Below are 13556 nucleotides of genomic sequence, written 5' to 3'. Positions count from 1 at the left end.
CTAACTTAGCTGGAGGGCTGTGTGTTTGTGTGTGCCATGCTCATAACATTTAATGTCAGACTATGTGACTAATTAAGACACTGTTTCTGCATCTGAAGTCTCCCTGATATTTGGTCTTGCTGTGTGTGTGCGTACATGTTTTATGTCACTGTGCTGTAGTGTTTTGAGGTCATCAGATTCAGATCAAAGTGTGACCATGCTTTTGAACACATCCAGCTGCATCCATAATTAATATTTTCTTTCCCCTTCTAAACCTCCTTGATTTTATGTGTATGTATAATTAAAAGGGTAAGACTAATTTAAGTGTGCTCTATAAACATATTCTTTGTATCAGAGAAGTTTTGTCATTACCCCCAGTAACCCTCATTTTTCCCCATTCTTTTCTCTGTGTTTGTTCCAATTTCTCAAAACTCTCCTCCAACCCCCCATCTGTCTTTCTCCTGTCTTTCGTCCACACTCATGCGTTAGCCTATGCAGGTATGCTGGCAGTTGGCTCTGTGTGATTATGAGCTGGTATGTATATATGATAAGAGGTATGATGACAGGAGGCCTTTGCTGAAATGTGATACTGATGGTACTGAATCGTCAACAGACAAGCCCTTGCAAGCTATGGGCCATTAACTCACAGAAACACAAATACTCACCTTAACCAGCTCTGTTAACCACATCAGAGTCACTTAAATTAGTGTATGGTATGTGGTTGAATGGGCACAGTGCATAAAAAGGAAACTGTTACAACTATGTGTGCATGTATACTTTACTGAAATTAATGAAGGCATAACTCTTTTCTTTGTCCACACAAGAGTTTTCCTAAGTCATCTGTTAACATTAAGCACTATATATTTTGGCTTTTGGCTATGGTGTCAGCATGATTGTCTGGTGCTGAGAAAGAAGTGGGGAAAGAACAGAATGATGGAATGTGGAGATGGGAGAATGAGGAGCAATATGCTGCGCCGCGATATGCAGAAAAGGTCAACGAACCCCCACCCCCCCCCAACAACTTTTGGGCCAATTTCTATGTAAAATCTCGGGCCGATTTCTCTTCCCAGTCCGCCCCTGTTTAAAATTAAATGTGTTAACTAATGCAATTAATCATGCCCCCTGATTGTGCATAAATTCCTTGGATAGATTTACAAACTCAATTGCAAACTGTTTTGCTGTGGACTGGTTTGGAGCAACATTAAGGTGAATAAATACTGACATAATCTTTTTTTGACTAACCCTAACTATGCCTTTAATACTGAATTTCCATTTGTGTGCTGCTGAAGTCAGATATCATACTGCCAGGGTTGATTCACTCTATTATTCCACTTCCTAGAGAATTACAAGTTCTGCTGACTGTCTCTTTCTTGTCATTAAGGGAGAACGGAGAGATACTGTACGGTGAAAGGTAGCTGACACTTGACATGAAGAATCCACATCAGGAGAGGTCTGGGTGCTGGGAGATGAGCAGGGAGGTGTCACTCACACAGCGGAAACAACAGTGGAAGGTCAAGTCAGTAGTGGGGTAAAAGAGCCTCTCCATAGGGGGCCAATTAGTGAACCAGGGGAGGTCTGAGTGGTAAGGACAGGTATTAGATATTAAGAGAAACAATATGAATGGGGAATACATGGTAGTCACAGAGTGAGAGGGTCTTAGCAATCTAGGTTAAGTGTATGAGGTGTTCAAAGGATTTGGTGTCCACTTGACATACTGGAATGGCCTGATTAAATGGATCATCGGCCCGCCCGCCCCAATACTGCTGATACATACTGTATATCTAATACATACTCTCCTTCACATTAAAGCAATAGTTCACTCAAAAATTATACTCTCTCATCATTTACCATAATGCCGTCTCAAATTTGTAGGACTTTCTTTCTTCTAAGCACAAAGATACTGTATTCACAGATGTATGATTTCTTTATATTCATACAATGCAAGTCAATGGGGTCCAAAGCTTTCAAGCTCCAAAAACATCATAAAGGCAATCCATACGACTTGAGTGTTTTATTCCATGCGTGTACTGCACTTTGTGCATGCGTCAAGCGCAATGATGTGTAATAAGAGCTTCTCTCATGAATGCGGAAAGGAGACGGCTGTTAAATTTTGGTCTGTTTCTCACTCAAAACTAATTGTATTGTTACAGAAGATAATGGATTAAACCACTCGCATCATATGGATTACATTTATGTATTTTATTGGAGCTTTGAATGTTAGGGCTCAATGTAAATAAATGATAATGTTAGCCTCAGTCCCTATTCACTTTCATTGTATGGGGAAAAAGATGCATAGACTGAGACTAACATTTTGCCTTTTGTGTTCCATGGAAAAAAAGAAACTCATATGGGTTTGGAACAACATGAAGGTGAGTAAATGACATAATTTATCTCTTTAAGGATCCAACAGCACAATTAAACATGTAGATAATCAATTTACAGTTCTTAAATTCTGTGTCTGTGAGTTTCACCAAGCTCCAGTATGCAGGTGCTCACATTTAGCTATTGCAGCTAACTACATTATTCATTGTAAAATGGGGTAACCTGCAATTGTTACCTTAAGGAGCTATTTTTTTTATTATGAATCTTACCTTTAAAATTAGCCTTGGTGTAACCTAATGTATTCAGGTTGATTCAATAATGTTAAATAATATTTGTCTAAGGGAGGTTAGGATGAAGGAGGAAATGTCTGGCTTGAGTCCAACAGGGGTGTCTGTAAGAACACAGAGTCCAGTAGTGCAATTCCATTTGAACACTTTTAGTCCATTAAAGCAGGCTGAACAAAGCAGATGAGGAGGGAGTACATAATGTGTAGTTTCTAGACAAGAACAGAAATACAAACACCTGAATCAAGATAAATCTTGAATGCGCGCGAGCACACACACACTGCAGAGTCTCATTCTATTGTGCATCAATGCAGGCATTTATAAATCAGGAGCCATTAGCACAATGCTGCAGTAATTGGTTAATCAACAGAGGGCATATACAAATCAATAAAAAGCTAATTGGAAAGAAACTAGAACTAACGAGCAAATGAAATTAGAGCATAACCAAGGGAGAGAATTGTAAGCAATGACAAAAATAAAAGGAAATAATAATCTTTAATACAACTTGTGACTTGAATCCAACTCCCAAATCAAAAGTTAATTTAGATATCACATGAAGCACAATGCTTTTTTCAGTGTAGTAATCTTTATTTCATCTGTTATTGTCAAAGTCATAAACATTACACCATTTTACATGATGTAGTTTAGCATATCATTACATTAGCAATTAGCATTAAGCTCATCAGAGTGCTATGTAAAGCTGAAGATGCTGTTGTTGTTGTTTTTGTTGTTGATAAGGGATCATTATAAGAACAAACATTTTGTCAGGCTACTGAACAGCTTTTCCCACAAAACTTCCTATAAGAATGCCTAAGATCAGCTGATAACTCTATTCTTCCATGCTGTTTACCTCACTCACAAGACCATTAGCATCTCAACAGCTTTTGGAAATTCTTTCACGTACTTCTTTTCCCCCTCCACTCTGACAAAGGATGAGAGATTGATTTTTCTCATTGAAATTCACTCAAACATGTTTACTCTATTTGCATTGGTCTGCATGTCAACACACTGGAACAGGCTGAGGATTTGAGGAGAGAAAAAGTAGGGAGGGTGGGGGTGCTCGTATTGGTTTCTGAATCTCAATGCCCCACAAAATACACACACACTCTGAGGAATGTGCCTCAGGCTTGTACAGTATTGTGTCCTGGGAGCTCAGCAGGGCAGTATTGCATTCACATACCTGAACAGAGCTGAAGCGTATACAGTAGATTGTGCTAATAGCTCTTAACCAGTTTAATAGGATTCACTCCACCTTATCCACATGTGTGACACACAAGAGTTAGGGTGCCTGTTTATTTGTTGGCATGCCTACATTTATGCTATATGAGAGCATGTGTTAAGAGTACATGATTGTTGCCTACATTTAAGTGAGGACCAAAAGTCTGAGATCACAATGAACATCCTAGATTCAAAATCCAAAATTAAACCTGGAAATAAACAAAGCTGTAGAATTGTGAAAAATCTAAAATAAAGACATGTTTTTATGGAGTAAAATGTGTAGGAAATATTGAAGATTCTGTTTTATTTATAGGTCACTACAAGCAAATTTTTGATGTTGACCATGTTAACTTACTTTTACAAAAGATACGATTGCCTTGCTTCCACTGAAGCACACAAGATACTCTTTGGAACATTCTCAGATAATGCTAGGAGAACATGGATCATCAGGTTTTGCACAAACTTGTGAAATCCATGCCAGCTTGAGTGCATTCTGTCATTAAAGGAATATTCCAGGCTCATCACAAGTTAAGCTCAATCGACAGCATTTGTGGCATAATGTTGTTGGGTGCTTCGTTCAGGAGCGGATTTGGTTATTAGCAATAATTAATAATGATCAAAGATAATTATTAATTATTAAAATCAATAGAATGTTGATTAGAATCAACATTAGCTTTTTAATCCATTAAATCAACAATCATCAAAGGTAACTATCAATTATCAAATTCAATAAAATATTAATTATTATCAAATATAATTATTAATTATTAAAATCAATAGAGCACTAATTAGAATTAACATTAGCTTATTAAAATCAATAGAACATTGATTAGAATCAACATTAGTTTATTAATCCTTCAAATCAACAATCATCAAAGATAACTAACAATTATTAAAATCAATAGAATATTAATAAGGATTAATATCACCGGGGCACCACCCTGGAATCAGGGACTAATAACCAGACAGTATAGCAGTCTCAATATAGGATTGTGTGGGGATGGGGGCGTGGTCATGTGTCTGTCTGTGGGAGAGAGAGAGTGGTAAGGCTCCTCACCTGGGTTGTAATTATCTCTAACACCTGTCTCTTGTTATAGTGATGGCGGAGGGATACTTAAAGGCCACCAGCTCACCAGACAAGAGGAAAGAGAGTATGAGATTGATGCTTACTGATGATCTGACTGTGTGGTCCAGAAAAATATTATTTTTGTTATCTGATTGAGTGTAAAGACTGTATTAAGTACCGTGAACCTGAGGCAAAAGGAAACTAAAAACCTTGCCTGCACTGCTTCGTTGTCTCCTGTCTCCTCCATTGCCCAAAGGAACTTGTTACACTGGTGCCGAAACCTGCGAATGTGGGCGGAGAGACTGGTTAACGGCGTCTGCCCGTTTAACACGTGTCTCCGCTGGTACGATAATTTAGGGACAAAGCTGGGCTCTATCGCAAAGTTATCTGCTCACCAAATGTGTGTGCGGGTATGTTTGTGAGGGGTCGTGTGTGTGTGCGGTTAGTACGAGAGATAGAGAACAGAGTGATGGCACCGATTGTGGGAGAGAAGGAAACCATTAGTTTTATCACTCAGATACACAGTGAACGACTCGTAATCCGTCCACCGCGGTCTTTGGTTCTTTAATGGATAAACTCAGTGTGCCGGTCTCACCCGCGATGGTAGAAATGCTCAAACAGTCCAACATGGTTGGATGACATCACAGCAAATCTAATTCATGGTAACAGTAATTTAAATTAATACCTTGAGTATTATTAGCAGCAATGAGTGGACTCGGCGGTCCGTAAACTGTACAAGCAGTAGCCTTGATACACAAGAATAACACACTGTAATAATCTATCTCTGCCCAGACGTAAACCTCTTCCTTGAGTCGCGTGAGGACGCAGGTAGAATGTGTGTTCGTCCGTCACTTGACAAAATTCTCTGGTCGGATGAAACAAAGATTGAACTCTTTGGCCTGAATGGCAAGCGTCATGTCTGGAGGAAACCATGCACCGCTCATCACCTGGCCAATACCATCCCTACAGTGAAGCATGGTGGTGGCAGCATCATGCTGTGGGGATGTTTTTCAGCGGCAGGAACTGGGAGACTAGTCAGGATCGAGGGAAAGATGAATGCAGCAATGTACAGAGACATCCGTGATGAAAACCTGCTCCAGAGCGCTCTAGACCTCAGACTGCGGCGAAGGTTCATCTTCCAACAGGACAACGACCCTTAGCGCACAGCCAAGATAACAAAGGAGTGGCTACGGGACAACTCTGTGAAAGTCCTTGAGTGGCCCAGCCAGAGCCCAGACTTGAACCCGATTGAACATCTCTGGAGAGACCTGAAAATGGCTGTGCCAATGGCTACCCATCCAACCTGATGGAGCTTGAGAGGTCCTGAATAGAAGAATGGGAGAAACTGCCCAAAAATAGGTGTGCCAAGCTTGTAGCATCATACTCAAAAAGACTTGAGGCTGTAATTGGTGCCAAAGGTGCTTCAACAAAGTATTGAGCAAAGGCTGTGAATACTTACGTACATGCGATTTATTTTATTTTTTTTATTTATTTTTTTGTATTTTTTATTTTTATTTTATTTATTTATTTATTTATTTATTTTGTGGTTTTTTTATTTTTAATAAATTTGCAAAGATTTCAAACAAACTTCTTTCACGTTGTCATTATGGGGTATTGTTTGTAGAATTTTGAGGAAAATAATGAATTGAATCCATTTTGGAATAAGGCTGTAACATAACAAAATGTGGAAGAAGTGAAGCGCTGTGAATACTTTCCGGATGCACTGTATGTAAGCCTGCCTTTGTCTCTATTTGTGTACATGAGGCCCAGCAATGTTGTTTATCCCAGAAAATAAGTTTCTTCTTTTCTTTAAAACAACAACAACCAAAAATGAGGTTAATGTGTGACACTTACAAAGGTGAATGGGGGCGATTTTTGGAGTGCTTAAAGTCAGATATGTGAAGCTCATAATTTTATAAGCACTTACATTAATTTCTCTGTTTAAATTTGTGTATTATTTGAGCTGTAAAGTTATAAATCACTTTTTATATTAAACTTTTCACTCAAATTGATAAGCAGGTAAAATAATTTGTCATGTAAAAAAAAAGCAAAATAGAAATATTTTCATTAGTGGTCTCAAATTTTTAACCCCATTATCTTTATATCTTTTAAAGGAACAGCATGTGTAATCTATGGTGCATTTGTGATTATTTGCAAGTTATGTGCAGGCATAATTGTATGTGTTGTGAGAGGGAGAGACTTCTGTGTTAAACATTGGGATTATCTTGTTTTCTTACTCTGTAGGTTTTGCCTTGGCACTTGAAAGGCTGGCGTTTTAAATAGATTTCCTAAGAAAATGACAAAACGAAAAAAAAATGCACTTTTACTGAGGAATTACACACACATCCCTGTAAATGGACTTAATCAGAAAATTCTGGAAAGCTTTACAATAGCTCAGTGGAAAGTCAGCATTATTACTAAGTCAGAAATACATAAACAATAGTCAAACGCACGTGCCAGTAATCTTCAACATTCCTGTATTCAAACATGTTTGTCTTTTCACGATGACCTCTTAAACGTACAGTAAAAGCATGCATGCAGACACAAGCAAAAACCTGGTCGTTCTTTGATAGTCATAACTTTCCCTTTATTGGTGCTTAGAAACAAAAAACACAACACTTTTAAAGAGCTTGTTTTGCTTGTTTGGAAGATGAGCTTGAAATAATTAGCTCCGCAATGAGAGATATTCACAAAGACAAAAGACATAAAGATGCTGAAAACATTCTCCAGTGCTGCTTGAATGAGATGCATGCAAAGGATAATACAGTATGTCGGTAATCATCCATAACATTTTTTGTTAACATAACACTTATGTAGAAAAAAAAAAGCATGGGTAATTTTCTGTGATTTCATTTTTAACTACCAATTTAAGGCATTGTGTGCAGGAAAAACATGATTGGCATCAACTACTTTAACTCTGAGAGCTCTGTTTTGATAATATCAACTATGACAGTGTTGTGAAGAACAGTCAAAGGTTATCTGCGTGGTACACATTAAGATATGATCAGAGACAGTAGGTTGTGCCGATGAGCCACACATTCACATGTTCACAGTCGTGCACAGTGCACATATTTTGTTTTGTTGTTCTTTGACTATTACTCTCTCTTCGCTTTTCCTTATAAATTAAAATGCTGCAAAAGATGCTTCACACACCCACATCTTGACATACGCACACAATTAATCGACCCACTCAGCTTTTGAAGCTCATATTTGAGTGAAGTTCTGTGTCAGACACCCTTGTCATTTGGTTTAGCCCTCGGGAGTTGATCGTCTAGACAGTTTTTACTGCTCCGGCTGCTGGGAGATGGCGAGAGAGAGATGGGATGGGAAAAACTGCTTTAATTGTGGATTTAATTTTAATTTTAATTTGGTTTGTGGGTTGCAGGCCTAAATACCAGATGAGATAGAGTGAGAGAAACATCAGGGGATTCATAAGCAAGACAGAATAAAGTTGAAGATGAAGGAGTAAAAGGGAGAGCTAATATAAAGACAGGATGAGAAACAGGACAATATCAGGACAAATTTCAAAGCATATTTAACAGGGCAGGTCACAGTAGTGGCGTAACTTGGATCTTACAGGCCCTATTGCAAAGCAGTGGGGGTTGTTGACATTCCCCCTTTCGCCATTGAAACAGTGATGGTTCTCACCGTCGGGACCACTGTCACCCCCTGCACTGCCTGTAGTTATGCCACTGGTAACACTCTAAATTCAGCCCAAAGAATCAGGACAGGTGTAATCTTTCAATTCTTGCTGCTTTAAACACAACTGGGATCATGCAGTCACTTTCACTGTGCGTGTGACCTGTGATTTATACACATGGAAAAAAGGGTTATGTACCAGTCTATCAGTTCTAAGAGTCACTCTGTTTACTATATGCATTTGTTTGTGTGATACAGTATGGCCCTTATGTCACTCTGATAGCTTTGTGAGTGTTGTGCATGTGAGTGTGTGAGGTCAAGACTTTATTTTGAGCTGCATGCATAAGTCAGACTCATCTTAATTTGAATACAGCGACAGTAGGTTGAAAGTTCTTTAGATGAAATCGGTCTGTGCTTATTGAAATTCAAACCACTGCCCCCAGTGGCCAAAGCCGGAAGTTTTGTTGAACGTACGGGCATGTGTCAGCTCCAGTTTCCAGGTAAAATGTCCATAGTTGAAAAAGAGTTAATACTGTCAACAGGAAAGCATATTTTATAGGGCTGTCGATTAAACACACTAATTTAGTGTTATTGATTATATAAAAAATGAAGCAATATTCATGCCACCTGACCCATATGTACATTTCATAATGAAAGTAGGTATTTTCCTGTCATCTGAGCAATGCAAACTTTTACAAGCTGCGTCAGCAGAGGGCAGTCAGCGCGCCTCAACAAACCTCACAAGCAGCACAGCCACAGAATGAGAGCCAGGACAATTTCTTGACAGCTGGACAAAGCACACTAGAATGCAGGGATCTCGAGACGTGATTTTCTATGTCTACTTTTAACTTGACACAGTGTTCTAAAAATGCGGAAAACCAGTGAGATGCTCCAAAAGCATCTGCCTTTCACATAATGTAATGTACATAGGCCGACAATTAAAAATAGCAACCTAGTCTCATAGAATGAACGGTACTATAACTATGACCTGTGTGCCGAATTCTGTTCGTTGCAGTGTCCTGGTGAAATTGATACTAGAGGCACTACAACAACTGTGTGTTTTATTTCACACAAATCACGACTACGACTACAACGGCTAACACACTATTACTCTATTACACTGCTTTGTTATGATATTGAAACACGTTTACTATAACGTATCATTTGAAAAATTATACATTTTAACGCTTGTATTACAGACCCACCAACATTTACACACTTATTCCAATGTGGTTAGCTTCCGCGGTAGCTCACCTCATAGAGTGTGGGACTTTGGACTCGGAAGTACGAGGTTCAAGACTTGCCATGCACACAAGCTGACACGTGAGACGAGAGTGTCATGGAAGTGACACAAAATGACATAGTTGCTTCAAAAAATGTGCTTCTCATTTCACATTTTGTTTTTGGACACTATCGGTTAGGTTTAGACAGTGGTTAAGGGTAAGGGTGTTTTGAATTTAACTCACGTTTAATTTTAGATCAATGTTTGTTGAGTTAGGTTAAAGTTTTAGGTTATGGAGGGTACATTTTATTCATTAAAACCTCCATCTAATATTCACCTTAAAAGCCTCGTCTGATTAAGACACCATTTCACTAGCTTTTGTTGTCCCCCACTGGACATTTCACTGGGAAACTGCAGCAAAATGTGCAATAAGGCAAGTAATGTTTTTGGGGCAAAAATGTTGCCATGGTCACATAACGTTCATGAGACCAACCGGAAAAATAAAGCAAGAACTCAACCCATTTTGCAATTAAATAAATTAATTGCAAAATGGATTGCTGTCGATTATGGGCTTATGTTCAATGGTATATAAGTAAAACAAACAATATATTTCCTTTTATGTATACTGTATATGGAGATATATATTTTACATATTGTGACGAGGAGGAGGGTGTGGGCGGGCTGTGATGGTGCACGGCCAGCGCAGAATCAGATGATCAGTGGGAGAGCAAAATAAAGGGAAGCCGGAGGCACCAGTTCGAGAGAGAGAGTGACGCACGCGGCCGCGTTGCATGTGTGTCCTTATGTTTATGTTTGTTTTATGTTGAGTTTATGATTAAACTTTACGTTGACTGTTCAGCCGGTTCCCGCCTCCTCCTTGCCCGTCCTTATACTGTTACACATATATATATTATATTTATAATTATTTAAATACTATGTATTATTTATAGTGAATTATCTTTAGTTGGGGGTCTTTCACAACAAATATTGATATGAGCAATTCATTGTGATTAATTCAATTAATTAATTGCCATGCTGTGTAATTAATTTGATTAAAAAATGTAATCAGTTGACAGCACAAATATTTTATTAATCATACTGCCTAATCCTAATCATCAGTGGAATAAAAATGTAATCTTAGAGGGAAAATGCAACCTCCAAATCATGCTCATCATTGACATTAATCAGAAGTTGTGTGTGGGTATATTGAAGTTAAACCTTAACAATGACAAGACCTACCAAATGTTTGTTGTAGTTCCAGGATATTTATAAAGGTACAACCTTGGTATGTGATCATGGTAATTATTCAGCACCATGGTATGTATCAAAGCGCCATTGTATTTATTTATTTATTTATTTTCAGTACTTTTGTAAGGGAAGTTTTTAGATGGATGTGTGTTTGCACACATTAGACATGTGTATGTGTAATCACGTTTCAGATGCTATTCTTGTGAGTTATGTCTGTGTATCAAGTGTTTTTCCATCCATATCATGACTGCCTTCGATCTATGTGTGAGTGTGCACGCTTGTTTCTGTGTGTTCGTATGTGTAGATGTGTGTTTTAGTACATAAGCATTAAACTGCTGTGTGCATGAGAAAGTGTCTGGAAGAAGTCATCTGTCAGACATGAAAGACACTGTGTAGACGCTGCACAGACTCAGGATCCTCCTCTCACAGTGAGACATAAATCAGACTCTGCACATTATGTTAGAACTGCACAAAAAGTCTGCTGTGATAATGCATATGTATGATTCGTTTCTCACAAATGACTTCCACAGGCTTTCAAGGATTAACATCCTCTGGTGTGTCCGTTTATTAATGTGAACAGATTGTGAACAGTCACAAAGTGCAGTGCACTTAGCCACCTCTGGAACATTGGTTGTCCTTTTGTTTAATTTATTTGTTTATTTCTTTCTTTATTTTATTTGGCACGGAAAGCTTTTTCAGATGAAAATGAGGTGTGTACTGTGTGTATTGATTGTGAAAGAACACTCAAAGGATCATAGTTTGAGATCATAGAAGGGAAATGAAATATGATTTTTATATTGTGATTTACGGTATTTGGCAGTTAGGAGCTATTAGTCACATTGTGTCTTGATTGCTGTCTAATTGGGTATACACTTGAGTTCACTTCCGTGATGATAATAATGCCATAGTTAATAAGATTTCTCTTTTACAGTTCAGTTTTCATGTAGGTAGACAAAGTGGGATCGGTGGCAACGTGCTTCTAAAAGACCTTTATTTGAAATAAATAAATATACAGGTGAAAAATTGTCATCTGGGCAAATGTGGAACAGTAAGGGGTGTGGAGTCCTCTTTGTGCCTAGGAAGGTAAAGATGGGGAAACTTAGTGGGCCGGTAGGTTTGATATTTGGCACAATACCATATAATATTTGTCCTCCTTTTTCTTGAATGGCAGCACACAATCGACCTGGCATGGACTCTTTGCAAAACCTAATGATCCATGTTATTCAGAATAATTTGAGAATGTTCCAAAGAGCATCTTGTGTGCTTCAATGGAAGCAAAGAAAGCTTAGCTGATTTGTGACCTAAATAGGGCAGGATCCAAAAAATATATTTTTAATTTTACAGCATAACATGTATTTATGATTTTTTTTGAAAATCCTAAAACTTTGGTTTAACTTAGATTTTGAATGCCAGATTTTGAATGTGGACTTTTGAACCCCACTGTGTCAAGGTTCAGTTGAAGAGAGGGCGAGGGCTTATAGAAAGTGAGATGATGGGCTTTATTTAAAAAAAAAAAAGTTTAAATAAACAAAACAAATAGAAACAACCCCAAAGGCGAAAACTCGAAAGTCCAGGGCAGAACACTACAGGACAGACTGGGTTCGATGCTCCGGGCTAGAATCGGCACAGAGGGCAGGACAGGAACCGACACACAGGAGAACCTAACAGGGTGATAAACCACAATAAACTGGCATAAGACAAAAAACACAATGGGAAAGAAGACGAGGGAAAAAATCAGGAAAGTAGGTGAAGCAAATGAACTAATGATGTAACAAGGGGCGGGATCAGGAGAGACAGGAGGGCACATGGCATACCATGTGCTCACAACAAATACAACAGACAGGACAGAAAGAGCACATGTCAGTAAAGCCATTATTGGCCATGTGCTCAAAACAAAGACAAGACATAGTTGCACGAGTGTCCAGATCCCGACTCAGAAACAAGACCGAACCAGACCGAAGAGTCAGGATCCAGACACCATGCTCTGAACATGAGACACAGACTAGACAGAAGAGCACATGGCTAGGAAAACAACCAAAGCTGTGTGCTCACACAGAGACATAGAACATACCTGTCATGATCCTGTCACCACAATAAACCTGACTGACAAAGGTGACTGGATCCTGACATTACCCCCCCCCCCCCTTAAAAGGACACCTTAAAAGGGAAACATAAAACACCAAACACAGATACAAAAGCAAACTAAACACAGACCAGGGTGTAGCAGACAGAACCAGCTAAGGGAGGGAGGGAGGGAGGGTGGGGGAAACCAACAAAGGCGGCATTAATTAAGGGGTGGGGTCCGGCAGCCTGGTAGGAGGGTCAAGGTAAGGGGTGGGTCCGGCAGCCTGGGATGTAGCACCAGGTAGGGGGTGGGGTCCGGCGGCCTGGGAGGAGGGTCAAGGTAGGGGGTGGGGTCTGGTGGCCTGGGAAGAGGGTCAAGATAGGGGACAGGGTCTGGCGGCCTGGGAGGAGGGTCAAGGTAGGGGGTGGGGTCCTGCAACTAGGGAGGAAGCCTGAGGGAGGGGGCGGTTTCTGGTGGCCTAGGAAGCAGCTTGAGGAACCGAACGGGGATGAG

The sequence above is a fragment of the Myxocyprinus asiaticus genome, chromosome 25 (assembly GCF_019703515.2).
Source record: "Myxocyprinus asiaticus isolate MX2 ecotype Aquarium Trade chromosome 25, UBuf_Myxa_2, whole genome shotgun sequence".
In the NCBI taxonomy this organism is placed as follows: Eukaryota; Metazoa; Chordata; class Actinopteri; order Cypriniformes; family Catostomidae; genus Myxocyprinus; species Myxocyprinus asiaticus.
Note: the sequence above shows the minus strand (reverse complement) of the source record.